Source organism: Phragmites australis, chromosome 16, assembly GCF_958298935.1.
Source record: "Phragmites australis chromosome 16, lpPhrAust1.1, whole genome shotgun sequence".
Classification (NCBI taxonomy): domain Eukaryota; kingdom Viridiplantae; phylum Streptophyta; class Magnoliopsida; order Poales; family Poaceae; genus Phragmites; species Phragmites australis.
The window spans coordinates 18,371,388-18,387,700 of NC_084936.1; the positions used below are offsets into that span (position 1 = coordinate 18,371,388).

Genomic DNA, 16,313 nt, shown 5'->3' on the forward strand with positions numbered 1-16,313 from the left:
AATGTTTCTCTCTCCCACGATTCTCTCCCACTCACATTTTTCTCTCCCCTGCGATTTCTCTCTCTCTCTCTCTCTCTCTCTCTCTCTCTCTCTCTCTCTCTCTCTCTCTCTCTCTCTCTCTCTCTCTCTCTCTCTGTACGTTTAAACCTCCACTTGGGATGAGGTTTCCTAAATTGACCACAAAAGCGGGCCGCATCGACGGTCACTCTCTCGGCGAACTTATGTTCACACAGGGCCCAAGTGATTCGACTAGGCCTGACCACGGCTAAATGGTGTCCAGCGACCTCGGAACTATGCGGTAAATCACTCAGTCCTCCCCATCCATGATGGAGCTTGGGGGCTACTGCCGATGTAAAGAATAAGGGGTCCCCTGTCAGGAGGGTCCGTGCTGACGATGCCAACTAGCAGTTGATATTTTCAGAACCATGCCCTCCCCGCGCGACTAGGCGGGGCTCGTACGACCAGTCCCGTAGTCGCAGATGGGAACCTCGCGACTAGCCCTTGCTGGTCACAGGATAGGCATTCACCTAGTCAGTCTAATCGCATTAAATGACAATTCACTCATGCGTTTTCCATTGATTTAAAAGATAGGGTCCTAATCAGTCTAATCGCATTAAAAGAGGGAAATATCAAGGTAAATTCGACAAAGACAACCGATGCTGGTTTCCCTCTTTTTGAGATAGGGTCCTTAAAATGGCCTAGATTTGTTGATGTCAATGGAAAGGTTTTGACTTACTCTGCTCAAGACAGGTACACCGATTTACCATCATCATCACAATGTGTGTAAACAGCATGAAAGGATACTACTTAATATTATACTAAATAAACTAGGACTCCCTCAAGTCCAAAATAAGTGTCGTTTTGGATATCGATATGGTCTCTAAAATACAACTTTGACTACTATTTTTTTGTTGTAATATATTTATAAAACATAGCAAAAGTATATTATTATGAAAATACTTTTCGAGACAAATCTACCTGTGTAATTTTCAAGTATCCAAACTCAATACATAAAAAATTTACTTAAGTTTGAAACGGTTGACTACACACAACCCAAAACACTACTTATTTTGAATTGAAGGGAGTAGTTTTGTGCATTCTGAACACTTTATTCTTTGCTCTATGGATAATATATGCCTTTGAATACCTTGTCATTTCTAATAGTCCAAAAGCTCTGGATCGCCAGAATAATACTCCATTTATGAGGTTACTAATCGTTTTTTTAATAATGTTACAGATGCTATGTAAATCATGTAAATTACTTTGGCGGGATGTATGTATAGACCTCTGAATTTCTTTATTCTTTATTAGATTTGATCAATATCTTTCTGGAGGCGTCTCTTGATTCACAAGATAATTTGGAGATCATCGGGTTTTAGACGCCCTGCCATTGTGGCTTTGGATGAATTGACAAAAGTTAGGACCCATTCAGATCGAGCCAACGCAACTTTTTTTGGTTGACGTTCCATATGATGTGTTCTAAGCCTATCACCGATACTAAATTGTCCAAAAGTTTGCAGCTAAGATTAACGAGATCTTGCAACTGAACTAGTCAACACGATGCTTTCTGGCAGATTCAGATTCTCTGCTATTCAGAAATTGTAGCTATTCCACCAGCAACCAGTAAGAAAATCACTGATACAAGTTGCATTCAATTCTAAAAATTAAGGAGATGACCCAGTCGAGTCTGTCTCTCAGAACGCAGTATGGTTGATGTTCGATATGATGTGGAAATATGGATCATTAGATTTGGCCAGCTTTTCATGTACAGTTGATTTTTCCTAGGAGCATAGCAGTTTTTCCACATCAGCATCTTACATAGCTAATATAGCTAAAGCCTCGTAAGTTAATATAGCTCAGTGTTTGACAATAAACCTCGTAAGTTCAGATAGCTAAAGCCTAAAGACTAATATAGCCGATACAGATGTTTGTTTTGTTCGCTGGAGGAAATGGTAACCCTGTCATTCTATTGTATCTATTACCAAGCCCTCATCAGAAAGTGACATCATGTAGTATCTTTCACCAAGCGCTTTTTTACCACCGCACGGAAAGTTAATATGTTCTAAGTTCTAATACAAACAAGACATGTATAGCTGCATTTCTATATGCATCAACACACCTAAGATTTACATGAAAAACAATCCAAATTCGCACCCAAACTCATCTTGTTCACAGGACCTGGTTCGGGTCAATGATGTACCCGACTGGATCTCCACGGCTTATTGAGGCCCTACGAGAAATCGAGGGTGGCCTCCTCAGCTCAACATTGACTGGCACAGGGATCTCATCAGAGTGGCCGGAAATGCAGAGCGATCCATTGTCATCCTGATCCCAGTAAACCTCAACCATGACACCTCTTGGATGCTCTTCTGTCTCAGTTCCAGGAATACCAACAAAACGAGCCCCCTTGGGAATCTGAATTGTCAGAGAGGTAAGTCAAAGAAGAGAACACAATGTTCAAAATGAATTCCCAGATAAGCAAACTATGCAGCAAATTGCTGGGAATTACTGGATGACAGTTATTTCTGCATTTCAGAGGTCCTATTTTTTAGTTATGTTCAGAAGTATACTAGCGTTCTTAGGATTACCGAGTACAGACCTGAATTGATGCTCCTGATGACAGATTAAGGGTCACCAGGGTGCCTTCAGCAGTAGAGCTCTCCAGCTCTGCCTGCTTTGCAATGTTCAGGAAGACTTCTTCAAGTGTCGTGAGACCAAGTTGAATGTCTGAGATTCCAAACTCCCCCTCCCTGTCTTGCAGCTCCCCAAAGAATCTCTGTTTGTTGAAAGTGTGGTGTATCATGTACTTAAAAGATAATGCTTACCAGAGTTTTGGGTGTAAAAGTATTACCGTCAGAAGCGGTTCTTTCTGATGGGGGATGACAAATGTTAAGAATGTCCTGCTCTCCTCCTTTGGATCCACATCAAGCCGCTGTTTCCACAAAAGATTATGGCGCTTACAAGTCAAGAAGATAAGGAAAACAATGCTGAGTGGATTTGATTTAGTCATGAGAGATGTACTTCCTTGAAGAACCATTTGACAGCTTCTATGTTAGGATTAACTGGGGCCTCAGTGTTGCTGTTGATGTTAGGGCTTTGCGTGTGGCCATTTCCAGAGAAATTCACGTTAGCGATGTATCCAGTTCCAAATTTTGACTTCAGCCTTATTGATGTCCCAATGCACCGCAGTTTCCCCTTTGCCATGATAGCTATCCGGTCACTTAGAATATCAGCCTCCTCCATGGAATGGGTGGTCAAGACAATAGCTCTTCCTTTCTTGGCCTCCTCTATGATGTCCCAAACGTGCCTCCTTGTTATTGGATCCATGCCAGTAGTCTAAATAGGATATACATGGCTAAGTTGACATGTGACGTGAGTCTACATAACAAACTGATGCTAAATTTGGTATGTCCTTACCGGTTCATCAAGAAAGACCAATTTTGGGTCGCCAATTAGAGCGATCGCAACACTTAGTCGGCGCTTCATTCCTCCACTGTAGCTACCTGCTCGAACATTTGCTGCCTGGCTGAGCTTCACTTGGGCTAATGATTGCTCTGCTACCTGAGTTGGACAAACGACCATAGAATAATCAAAATGCAAGACTATGGGAATTTTAGGGAGAACAAGTCAAATGATTCTTAAGAAACATACCGATTTGATTGTTGCTGGAGGCAATCCCTTGATGCTGGCAAACAATTCCAAGTGCTCGTTAGCTGTTAATGCATCCCACAGGATGTCAAACTGGAAAGAAATATTTATATTATTTTCAAATACATCACAACTTGCATCAGGAGTATGGAAATGTCTAAGCACTACCTGCGGACAGACTCCAATCATCCTACGAATATTTGACATCCCCACACTGTTTCGAACAGAATGGCCGTAAATCAATGCTGCGAAATGTTTAGTGTGCGTCTTATTAGCATGTCGGTAGTTATTAAAAATATTTGAATGCTTCTTTAGTGAACGATACTAACCATCACCGCCTGTAATTGGTGTGATTCCGGTCAGGCAACTGATCGTAGTTGTTTTACCAGCATCATTGGGCCCAAGAAGACAAAACAGCTGGTCCTTCTCAAGGTTCACCCATAAGCCCTGAAATTTTTTTAGCTTAATCAATAATCAGAACAAGCAAAGCTTGCAAGTATTTTGTGCCAGAAGCTAACTGAGAACTTACTTTCACAGAATGAAATGGCTTCGTTGTTTTGCATTTGCAACAACCCATACTGAAACTTCCTGGATATGTCTTCCTCAAACCTCGTATTTGAACTGCAACACCAGGATCTACCTCATTGTTCGCAGCCTTTTCCTTTACTAGATTTTCCTCAGCAAGAACATCCTCATCAGTAGGGGCAGCATCATCTGCTGGACGGCTCGAACCAAAAAAGCTAAAGAGGCCTCCCTCTGGAATGCAAATTAATGAGTAACACAAGAAACTAAAGTTAAAACAATGTGAAGAAGTACCAAACACTTAAAGCTCTAACCTTGCATCTTGCCTCCTTTTCCTGTCCAGTATGAAGGCATAAGAAAGTAGAACACAGACTTTCGAACACCATTTACATTTGGAATTATGTTGTCAAAGTAGATCGCCAGGACAAACCACAAGAAAAATGTGGAGATAAGCCATTTGTAGATATCATCCTGTTAGATGTTTGTGAACTCTTAGAGCTTCAAATGTAATGATTAAAAGACATATTATCTAATGAGGAAAGTTGTGCACATATAATAGTAATGACGCAGTCCGTCTCAAATGATTGGCACTTCCCACGCTGATTCCAGCTAATACCTTTATCTTCAGGAGTGGCTGTTGCCTTGCCTAGAATGTTGAGGGCTTGGGCAAATACATCAGGAGGAAAGAGAGACCATATTATCCGGTACGACTTTTGGTAGGAACTTGAATATGGGAACCCAAAGGTTGTAACAAGCTGCACGGGGATGTAACCAAAAGTGTTTGCATATTTTCCAACAAATTGAAATACTGGATCCATAGGATGATGATTAAGCAAACTTTACCTGAGTCAGGAAGCCAATGATGAATATTGCAAATCCAACAGTTGTAGCCGATGCTGCTTTCGATATGAATGTGGATATCATAAAGGCGAAACTAAGTTGCAGCAAACATCATGCGCAAATACACTATGTAAGGGGGAAAACATAAAAAGATGACTATGATAGGAATCAGGAAATGTACAAACAAAATTCCCATGTAACAATGATTGCTTACTGAAATTGAACACTACAAATGGTGAAATGGACAAATACAAAACAAACATACTGATCAGTCTTTGGAACTTACCATGTTCAGTTGGAATAGGAAGAACACAAGGAATAGGATTCCGGAACTATTATGCAGGAAAAAGTCAAACTGGAACATCATCCCAAACAGCACAGTAAAAAGCGCTGAAAGCAATGTAAGAAAGGCCTCCCAGGTAAACCAAGATAACCAATAGGCCGATTCATAGAGCCCCATGGTAGACATAGCCTGTGAATATGTACCAAACTTTTGGTTACGTCAAGCATAAACATACATAAATCTTAAAACGCTAGCTGGCAGCATGGAATTTGAACCTGGCGAAGTTTTAACTCTTTCTCTGTCACCAACGCACTGATTTGGAAAACAAACCCAAACATTGCTATGGCAAGGAAGAAAGTTGGCCCGGCTTGAGCAATGGTGGAGAAGGTTTCTGTGGCTGGGTGAGCAAACTCCTTGAATCCCACAGTCCAACTAAAATTCGGGTCTGTTACATTCATGGAAATTTACTATTATTCGTCAAGTACAAATATCAAATGTAAGCAAACATACAACTAATATTTATTTATCCGGCATACGGTAAACAGTCTGAAAAAATATCTTGCCAAAAAGTTAAAAAATATGAAAGAACAGAAATTGCAGTTAATGAATATTCGACAAGGGATACTAAAGGCCAGTTTGTGGTTGCGGTGACGTGCTACGCTGTGCTCTTTCATACTTCTGATAATTCCAGTAAACTTTTGCTGTTACGGATCCTAAACAGATTCTTCATACTAATTGCGACATCCAGGTCTAGAAAAAAACTAAGTGTTTTTGCTACAATATGCCCAACAGAGCCTAAGTAATACGTATTGAAGTAACATGTTCCGTAAAAAAAGGAGCAAAGGGGTAATACCACCGATGAGTAGCCTTGCCATTTCCCTCTCTGCTGCAACTTGAAGCGGTATCTGGAACTTGAAGGTGGGGTCTTCATATGTTCCTCTACGTGCTACTGGAGTGGAGTTTGTCTGGATACCATACTTTATCTGAGTGGCATTTATATCTTGAAAATGTAATGCACCAGGACAGTGCATCGGGTTTTGAAAAAGCCAAGCATCAACTTCATCTGGAGTCCTAAACCCAAAACCTGAGAAACTCAACACAAAACAATCAGGTAATATGTTAAGTAATAGTCAACTCTGGGTTGAAATTGCAAACTTGTTAAGTGCGCATATAATATTCTACAGTTCACCACTAAAACAATAAATTGACAATGAACTACGAAAAGGAAAATTATGTTGGTCTTGAATGCCATACTTCTGAGGGGCATATAAAAATGAAAAAAAAAGTTTGAACAGCTCAATTTAAGTAAACTAATCCAGTCTACAGAATGGACTCATGAATGCGTGGACTCCCAGCTAAACTAAATAATTAAACCCTGTGTACCACTGAGCAGGAATTTCTTTTTCATATGCTGTTCAAAATCTTGATCAACAGAGTTTCAGCACATAGATAATAATATACTAATTTACAGAAAGCTAACACCATTTCATTGATACCATCGTCTAAATTATGTGAACCAATGAACCATACACTCTTCCCTAAAAATTCTCAATAATATTATAGGCTAATATTCCAAGGTGTATCCTCAAGATCTTTGTTTCCAAGAGAAAGGCCTTAAGATACACCGGAGCATGAAAATGACATGAAACGCCATAAACCAAACTAGCTGTTCTTTGTGAACCTTAGAGTTTCCCAGATCCCATAAGCAACAAACTAGCATCTTTTTCACACTTTCTTTGAAAAACTCGCAAATTCTACCATCTAAATTCTAAAGTGAGGGCCCACCACTTCCATCCAAAGTCACATGGAAGCAAATCACATACTAAAATTGTCAACACCAAGGCTAAATGATGATCTAAATTCGACGTCAAACCATCGAAACGCTCTGCTCCAAGAAACAAAATGAGACAGCATGTGACCTCGCACGAAAACTAATGGAGTAAAATTATTCAATTTTTTCACGACTCCAAAAATCTAATCGGTGAAATGTGCAAGCTAATGCTTAGGTTCCTTCGCTACAAACAACTCATTCTTGAACACCTCGAACTCCCGGGATCAAATAACCTCCTGAAACCCCCTAAAATTCCCTCTTTCAAGAGGCTAAACTGACAAACACCAAAATGCCAAGACATATCACGCGGTTTGCTTTCTCCTCCCCAAAGCGCACCTCATATGAAAAAAATCTAATCTTTCCCCATCGGGAACCCAAGTCATCACACCAAATTCACTCCGCACGGAAAAATCAAGTAACGATTCCCCTTAAGAAAACCGAACCAAAACCCAATCCGCAACGCAAACCAATAACTGAAGAAAATTTGGCAGAAATAGCACGCGAATCAATAATTCAGGACAGCCACTCACCTTCTCGGGAGGTATTGGCCGGCCGGGGTTGTTCATCCGGATGGCGTCGACGAGGCCCCTGACGCGGGCGCTCCCGCCGTCACTCCAGAGGAAGTCGTAGCAGGGGGACTTGACGAAGAACTTGTCCTCGCAGGGCGGGATGGGCGGCTCCACGAGCGGCTTCGGATCAGGGATGTTGCGGTATGCGGTGGTGTAGGAGAACCGGGAGCGGACGGCGCGGTCGATGCAGAAGATGAGGAAGATGAAGACGAGGGAGGAGAAGAGCTGCAGAGCCGCCGACCGCCGGTGGCGCCAGGTCAGCGTCGCGTTCTTGCGGAGCAGAGAGAGGTACTGCTGCCACGCCAGCGCGCCGCCGCTCAGGAGCTCCATCGCCGGAGGCGGGGGAGGAGTTCTTGGCCGGAGTTTGCAGGGATCGTCTGCGGTTTGGGTATTTATAAGGGTGCCATTTGGAAACGGCCGGCGACGACACAGAGAAACAACAGGTCGAGTGGGGCCCACTTGTCTGCGAGTACGTTCTTTTTGGCCGAATGGACCGCAGTACGCAGATTTAGAGAATCCTTTTTCTTCTTTTAGCAAATGAGATTTAAAGCAATGAAAAACAATCCAAATTCGCACCCAAACTCATCTTGTTCACAGGACCTGGTTCGGGTCAATGATGTACCCGACTGGATCTCCACGGCTTATTGAGGCCCTACGAGAAATCGAGGGTGGCCTCCTCAGCTCAACATTGACTGGCACAGGGATCTCATCAGAGTGGCCGGAAATGCAGAGCGATCCATTGTCATCCTGATCCCAGTAAACCTCAACCATGACACCTCTTGGATGCTCTTCTGTCTCAGTTCCAGGAATACCAACAAAACGAGCCCCCTTGGGAATCTGAATTGTCAGAGAGGTAAGTCAAAGAAGAGAACACAATGTTCAAAATGAATTCCCAGATAAGCAAACTATGCAGCAAATTGCTGGGAATTACTGGATGACAGTTATTTCTGCATTTCAGAGGTCCTATTTTTTAGTTATGTTCAGAAGTATACTAGCGTTCTTAGGATTACCGAGTACAGACCTGAATTGATGCTCCTGATGACAGATTAAGGGTCACCAGGGTGCCTTCAGCAGTAGAGCTCTCCAGCTCTGCCTGCTTTGCAATGTTCAGGAAGACTTCTTCAAGTGTCGTGAGACCAAGTTGAATGTCTGAGATTCCAAACTCCCCCTCCCTGTCTTGCAGCTCCCCAAAGAATCTCTGTTTGTTGAAAGTGTGGTGTATCATGTACTTAAAAGATAATGCTTACCAGAGTTTTGGGTGTAAAAGTATTACCGTCAGAAGCGGTTCTTTCTGATGGGGGATGACAAATGTTAAGAATGTCCTGCTCTCCTCCTTTGGATCCACATCAAGCCGCTGTTTCCACAAAAGATTATGGCGCTTACAAGTCAAGAAGATAAGGAAAACAATGCTGAGTGGATTTGATTTAGTCATGAGAGATGTACTTCCTTGAAGAACCATTTGACAGCTTCTATGTTAGGATTAACTGGGGCCTCAGTGTTGCTGTTGATGTTAGGGCTTTGCGTGTGGCCATTTCCAGAGAAATTCACGTTAGCGATGTATCCAGTTCCAAATTTTGACTTCAGCCTTATTGATGTCCCAATGCACCGCAGTTTCCCCTTTGCCATGATAGCTATCCGGTCACTTAGAATATCAGCCTCCTCCATGGAATGGGTGGTCAAGACAATAGCTCTTCCTTTCTTGGCCTCCTCTATGATGTCCCAAACGTGCCTCCTTGTTATTGGATCCATGCCAGTAGTCTAAATAGGATATACATGGCTAAGTTGACATGTGACGTGAGTCTACATAACAAACTGATGCTAAATTTGGTATGTCCTTACCGGTTCATCAAGAAAGACCAATTTTGGGTCGCCAATTAGAGCGATCGCAACACTTAGTCGGCGCTTCATTCCTCCACTGTAGCTACCTGCTCGAACATTTGCTGCCTGGCTGAGCTTCACTTGGGCTAATGATTGCTCTGCTACCTGAGTTGGACAAACGACCATAGAATAATCAAAATGCAAGACTATGGGAATTTTAGGGAGAACAAGTCAAATGATTCTTAAGAAACATACCGATTTGATTGTTGCTGGAGGCAATCCCTTGATGCTGGCAAACAATTCCAAGTGCTCGTTAGCTGTTAATGCATCCCACAGGATGTCAAACTGGAAAGAAATATTTATATTATTTTCAAATACATCACAACTTGCATCAGGAGTATGGAAATGTCTAAGCACTACCTGCGGACAGACTCCAATCATCCTACGAATATTTGACATCCCCACACTGTTTCGAACAGAATGGCCGTAAATCAATGCTGCGAAATGTTTAGTGTGCGTCTTATTAGCATGTCGGTAGTTATTAAAAATATTTGAATGCTTCTTTAGTGAACGATACTAACCATCACCGCCTGTAATTGGTGTGATTCCGGTCAGGCAACTGATCGTAGTTGTTTTACCAGCATCATTGGGCCCAAGAAGACAAAACAGCTGGTCCTTCTCAAGGTTCACCCATAAGCCCTGAAATTTTTTTAGCTTAATCAATAATCAGAACAAGCAAAGCTTGCAAGTATTTTGTGCCAGAAGCTAACTGAGAACTTACTTTCACAGAATGAAATGGCTTCGTTGTTTTGCATTTGCAACAACCCATACTGAAACTTCCTGGATATGTCTTCCTCAAACCTCGTATTTGAACTGCAACACCAGGATCTACCTCATTGTTCGCAGCCTTTTCCTTTACTAGATTTTCCTCAGCAAGAACATCCTCATCAGTAGGGGCAGCATCATCTGCTGGACGGCTCGAACCAAAAAAGCTAAAGAGGCCTCCCTCTGGAATGCAAATTAATGAGTAACACAAGAAACTAAAGTTAAAACAATGTGAAGAAGTACCAAACACTTAAAGCTCTAACCTTGCATCTTGCCTCCTTTTCCTGTCCAGTATGAAGGCATAAGAAAGTAGAACACAGACTTTCGAACACCATTTACATTTGGAATTATGTTGTCAAAGTAGATCGCCAGGACAAACCACAAGAAAAATGTGGAGATAAGCCATTTGTAGATATCATCCTGTTAGATGTTTGTGAACTCTTAGAGCTTCAAATGTAATGATTAAAAGACATATTATCTAATGAGGAAAGTTGTGCACATATAATAGTAATGACGCAGTCCGTCTCAAATGATTGGCACTTCCCACGCTGATTCCAGCTAATACCTTTATCTTCAGGAGTGGCTGTTGCCTTGCCTAGAATGTTGAGGGCTTGGGCAAATACATCAGGAGGAAAGAGAGACCATATTATCCGGTACGACTTTTGGTAGGAACTTGAATATGGGAACCCAAAGGTTGTAACAAGCTGCACGGGGATGTAACCAAAAGTGTTTGCATATTTTCCAACAAATTGAAATACTGGATCCATAGGATGATGATTAAGCAAACTTTACCTGAGTCAGGAAGCCAATGATGAATATTGCAAATCCAACAGTTGTAGCCGATGCTGCTTTCGATATGAATGTGGATATCATAAAGGCGAAACTAAGTTGCAGCAAACATCATGCGCAAATACACTATGTAAGGGGGAAAACATAAAAAGATGACTATGATAGGAATCAGGAAATGTACAAACAAAATTCCCATGTAACAATGATTGCTTACTGAAATTGAACACTACAAATGGTGAAATGGACAAATACAAAACAAACATACTGATCAGTCTTTGGAACTTACCATGTTCAGTTGGAATAGGAAGAACACAAGGAATAGGATTCCGGAACTATTATGCAGGAAAAAGTCAAACTGGAACATCATCCCAAACAGCACAGTAAAAAGCGCTGAAAGCAATGTAAGAAAGGCCTCCCAGGTAAACCAAGATAACCAATAGGCCGATTCATAGAGCCCCATGGTAGACATAGCCTGTGAATATGTACCAAACTTTTGGTTACGTCAAGCATAAACATACATAAATCTTAAAACGCTAGCTGGCAGCATGGAATTTGAACCTGGCGAAGTTTTAACTCTTTCTCTGTCACCAACGCACTGATTTGGAAAACAAACCCAAACATTGCTATGGCAAGGAAGAAAGTTGGCCCGGCTTGAGCAATGGTGGAGAAGGTTTCTGTGGCTGGGTGAGCAAACTCCTTGAATCCCACAGTCCAACTAAAATTCGGGTCTGTTACATTCATGGAAATTTACTATTATTCGTCAAGTACAAATATCAAATGTAAGCAAACATACAACTAATATTTATTTATCCGGCATACGGTAAACAGTCTGAAAAAATATCTTGCCAAAAAGTTAAAAAATATGAAAGAACAGAAATTGCAGTTAATGAATATTCGACAAGGGATACTAAAGGCCAGTTTGTGGTTGCGGTGACGTGCTACGCTGTGCTCTTTCATACTTCTGATAATTCCAGTAAACTTTTGCTGTTACGGATCCTAAACAGATTCTTCATACTAATTGCGACATCCAGGTCTAGAAAAAAACTAAGTGTTTTTGCTACAATATGCCCAACAGAGCCTAAGTAATACGTATTGAAGTAACATGTTCCGTAAAAAAAGGAGCAAAGGGGTAATACCACCGATGAGTAGCCTTGCCATTTCCCTCTCTGCTGCAACTTGAAGCGGTATCTGGAACTTGAAGGTGGGGTCTTCATATGTTCCTCTACGTGCTACTGGAGTGGAGTTTGTCTGGATACCATACTTTATCTGAGTGGCATTTATATCTTGAAAATGTAATGCACCAGGACAGTGCATCGGGTTTTGAAAAAGCCAAGCATCAACTTCATCTGGAGTCCTAAACCCAAAACCTGAGAAACTCAACACAAAACAATCAGGTAATATGTTAAGTAATAGTCAACTCTGGGTTGAAATTGCAAACTTGTTAAGTGCGCATATAATATTCTACAGTTCACCACTAAAACAATAAATTGACAATGAACTACGAAAAGGAAAATTATGTTGGTCTTGAATGCCATACTTCTGAGGGGCATATAAAAATGAAAAAAAAAGTTTGAACAGCTCAATTTAAGTAAACTAATCCAGTCTACAGAATGGACTCATGAATGCGTGGACTCCCAGCTAAACTAAATAATTAAACCCTGTGTACCACTGAGCAGGAATTTCTTTTTCATATGCTGTTCAAAATCTTGATCAACAGAGTTTCAGCACATAGATAATAATATACTAATTTACAGAAAGCTAACACCATTTCATTGATACCATCGTCTAAATTATGTGAACCAATGAACCATACACTCTTCCCTAAAAATTCTCAATAATATTATAGGCTAATATTCCAAGGTGTATCCTCAAGATCTTTGTTTCCAAGAGAAAGGCCTTAAGATACACCGGAGCATGAAAATGACATGAAACGCCATAAACCAAACTAGCTGTTCTTTGTGAACCTTAGAGTTTCCCAGATCCCATAAGCAACAAACTAGCATCTTTTTCACACTTTCTTTGAAAAACTCGCAAATTCTACCATCTAAATTCTAAAGTGAGGGCCCACCACTTCCATCCAAAGTCACATGGAAGCAAATCACATACTAAAATTGTCAACACCAAGGCTAAATGATGATCTAAATTCGACGTCAAACCATCGAAACGCTCTGCTCCAAGAAACAAAATGAGACAGCATGTGACCTCGCACGAAAACTAATGGAGTAAAATTATTCAATTTTTTCACGACTCCAAAAATCTAATCGGTGAAATGTGCAAGCTAATGCTTAGGTTCCTTCGCTACAAACAACTCATTCTTGAACACCTCGAACTCCCGGGATCAAATAACCTCCTGAAACCCCCTAAAATTCCCTCTTTCAAGAGGCTAAACTGACAAACACCAAAATGCCAAGACATATCACGCGGTTTGCTTTCTCCTCCCCAAAGCGCACCTCATATGAAAAAAATCTAATCTTTCCCCATCGGGAACCCAAGTCATCACACCAAATTCACTCCGCACGGAAAAATCAAGTAACGATTCCCCTTAAGAAAACCGAACCAAAACCCAATCCGCAACGCAAACCAATAACTGAAGAAAATTTGGCAGAAATAGCACGCGAATCAATAATTCAGGACAGCCACTCACCTTCTCGGGAGGTATTGGCCGGCCGGGGTTGTTCATCCGGATGGCGTCGACGAGGCCCCTGACGCGGGCGCTCCCGCCGTCACTCCAGAGGAAGTCGTAGCAGGGGGACTTGACGAAGAACTTGTCCTCGCAGGGCGGGATGGGCGGCTCCACGAGCGGCTTCGGATCAGGGATGTTGCGGTATGCGGTGGTGTAGGAGAACCGGGAGCGGACGGCGCGGTCGATGCAGAAGATGAGGAAGATGAAGACGAGGGAGGAGAAGAGCTGCAGAGCCGCCGACCGCCGGTGGCGCCAGGTCAGCGTCGCGTTCTTGCGGAGCAGAGAGAGGTACTGCTGCCACGCCAGCGCGCCGCCGCTCAGGAGCTCCATCGCCGGAGGCGGGGGAGGAGTTCTTGGCCGGAGTTTGCAGGGATCGTCTGCGGTTTGGGTATTTATAAGGGTGCCATTTGGAAACGGCCGGCGACGACACAGAGAAACAACAGGTCGAGTGGGGCCCACTTGTCTGCGAGTACGTTCTTTTTGGCCGAATGGACCGCAGTACGCAGATTTAGAGAATCCTTTTTCTTCTTTTAGCAAATGAGATTTAAAGCAATACTTTGATCGCGTATGTGGATTAACCAAGTTATTAGTAATTGATTTTTTAGATGTATCAGTATTAATTAATTAATTAAGGTTAGTAGCATAGATAAATGACTGAGAATTGTGTACACATTGGTTAGAAATGGATACCTCTTCATTTATATGAATCTGGATGTGCTCAATTAAGGTCTCTTTGGACTTTTCACGTGGTCGAAATTAGGTGCGCTTCTTTGAGAAAAGGAAAGTTGAATTAATTCTCATGTGTGTCTAAAACAAACTCTTGATGGGAAGAGTTGGATGTGAAACAGAAATGAGAGTGAAATAGGAAAAAGATCAATAATAATGCATATATATGGTAAGAATACTTTCAAAATGTAGTCTATGTTGTCTATTTTGCCCTTTTTAGTGAAACTGGGTAATAATGAGTCACCAGACATTGTTGACTTGATATTGTGTCATTTGCATGTGCATACCTTTAGAGTGTGTTTGTTTCAAGTACACAAAAACTACATCCTTCCTCTCTGACCTTTTGAGAACATATCATAATTTTTAGAGCAATTGTAATGGTTTATGAGTGGTGGCTAACTTGTCACCGCCTTTCTTGCTATCCTCTACCTACAAGCTCGAAACCACATACTTTACGAGGAATTTGTTTTCTATCAGCATAGAAGATTATTTATTAAGATTTGCACCTTCAATTTATGATTTAATTAAAAAAAAGTTTGGAAGCTATATGCCAAAAAAAGTATAAAATATTCGCTTTAAATAAAACAAATTAGATGTTTTTTCCGGCTGCATGAGCGTGTGGGAGAGGGAGGGAGAATTCCGTGCGAGCTAGTATCATTGAGAGAAAACCAAAGGAGAACTTTTCCATCTAACCCCTTAAAGTTTCAAGTAACTGCATCGAAGCAAATCCTCCCCTAATGAACAGCCAAAACTTGGCTGGGTGAGGTAACGGGATCCTTTGGTCAGCTCGAGAAATTTCATGGCTATGTTAGATGAAGGACAAAATAATTTCTTTTTACGAAACTAATTAGCAAAGGGTGCAGATCATCTCACGGTTTATTCGGTGATCACTGAGCATCATCAGCAGTTTTTTTTTGATAAAAAGCGGATTTTATTTCAAACACAGGTTACATTACAAAGGTGAAGCTCACCCTAGGAGACGGAATGCAGTGCCTCTAAAACAGGGCACTGTTAATCATGAAAAACATGGTTACACCTAAAGATTGAAAGAGACCTATCAGAAAGCTCCCAAGCTTTTCTTACTAAGCAATGAGGTGTTATGTTTAATTCTTTTCGGATCTTGCGCACTTCAAACTGAAGCTCTTTGTTGTTGTTCATTATGTCAGCTACAATCGGTCTCAAATTCCAGTGACCAGGTGCTGTTATGATGTCTCCTTTCTAAAGAGGTGTTACAAGCACATGGTGGTATGAAATATATGTCACCTGGTTGAAACTAAGAGTTTTCACTGCCTTGGGCGCCAACCTGATCGCCTGTGCTTCTACCTAAAGAGGTCCTTGTACTTGAAAGGCCTATGCTCTGATGAAAATACCTGACGAAGTCATACCTGTACATGTCTTGTGAATGAAGACTCCAATGCCAGCTTTGCGAGGTGTGGTTATTTCTGTGTCTGGGGCTATGGCTGCATCAGAGTAGCATAGTGGCCTAAGAGCAAAGGCCTGATCGGTCTCTGAATATTTGGAACATTTTGTTGACCTACTCGATGAAGTTGTTATGGACATGCTATATGATTGTCGCCCTTTAGTCTGCTCTCCCACATGGCGTTGTATTCTCGTGGCTCCATACACCCCTCTCTACTTCTTTCCTGGTCTTGTGTATGTTGTTGGTCCAGTTGCTCGCATGCAGATAGATTTGTAGCCTGGATAGTTGTATTTGTCATATGATGTATCTGATGGACTGTCCACTCTTTTATATTGAATCTATGATCATTCCTAGCTTTC

The 16,313-nt window shown here is 41.6% G+C and overlaps 2 pseudogenes; both read right to left on the reverse strand.

Moving 5' to 3' along the window:
• Positions 1-1,945: 1,945 nt before the first annotated feature.
• On the reverse strand, positions 1,946-8,175 carry LOC133895890 (ABC transporter A family member 11-like; annotated as a pseudogene).
• A 109-nt stretch (positions 8,176-8,284) lies between these two features.
• LOC133895891 (ABC transporter A family member 11-like) lies at positions 8,285-14,195 on the reverse strand (annotated as a pseudogene).
• Positions 14,196-16,313: the final 2,118 nt, after the last annotated feature.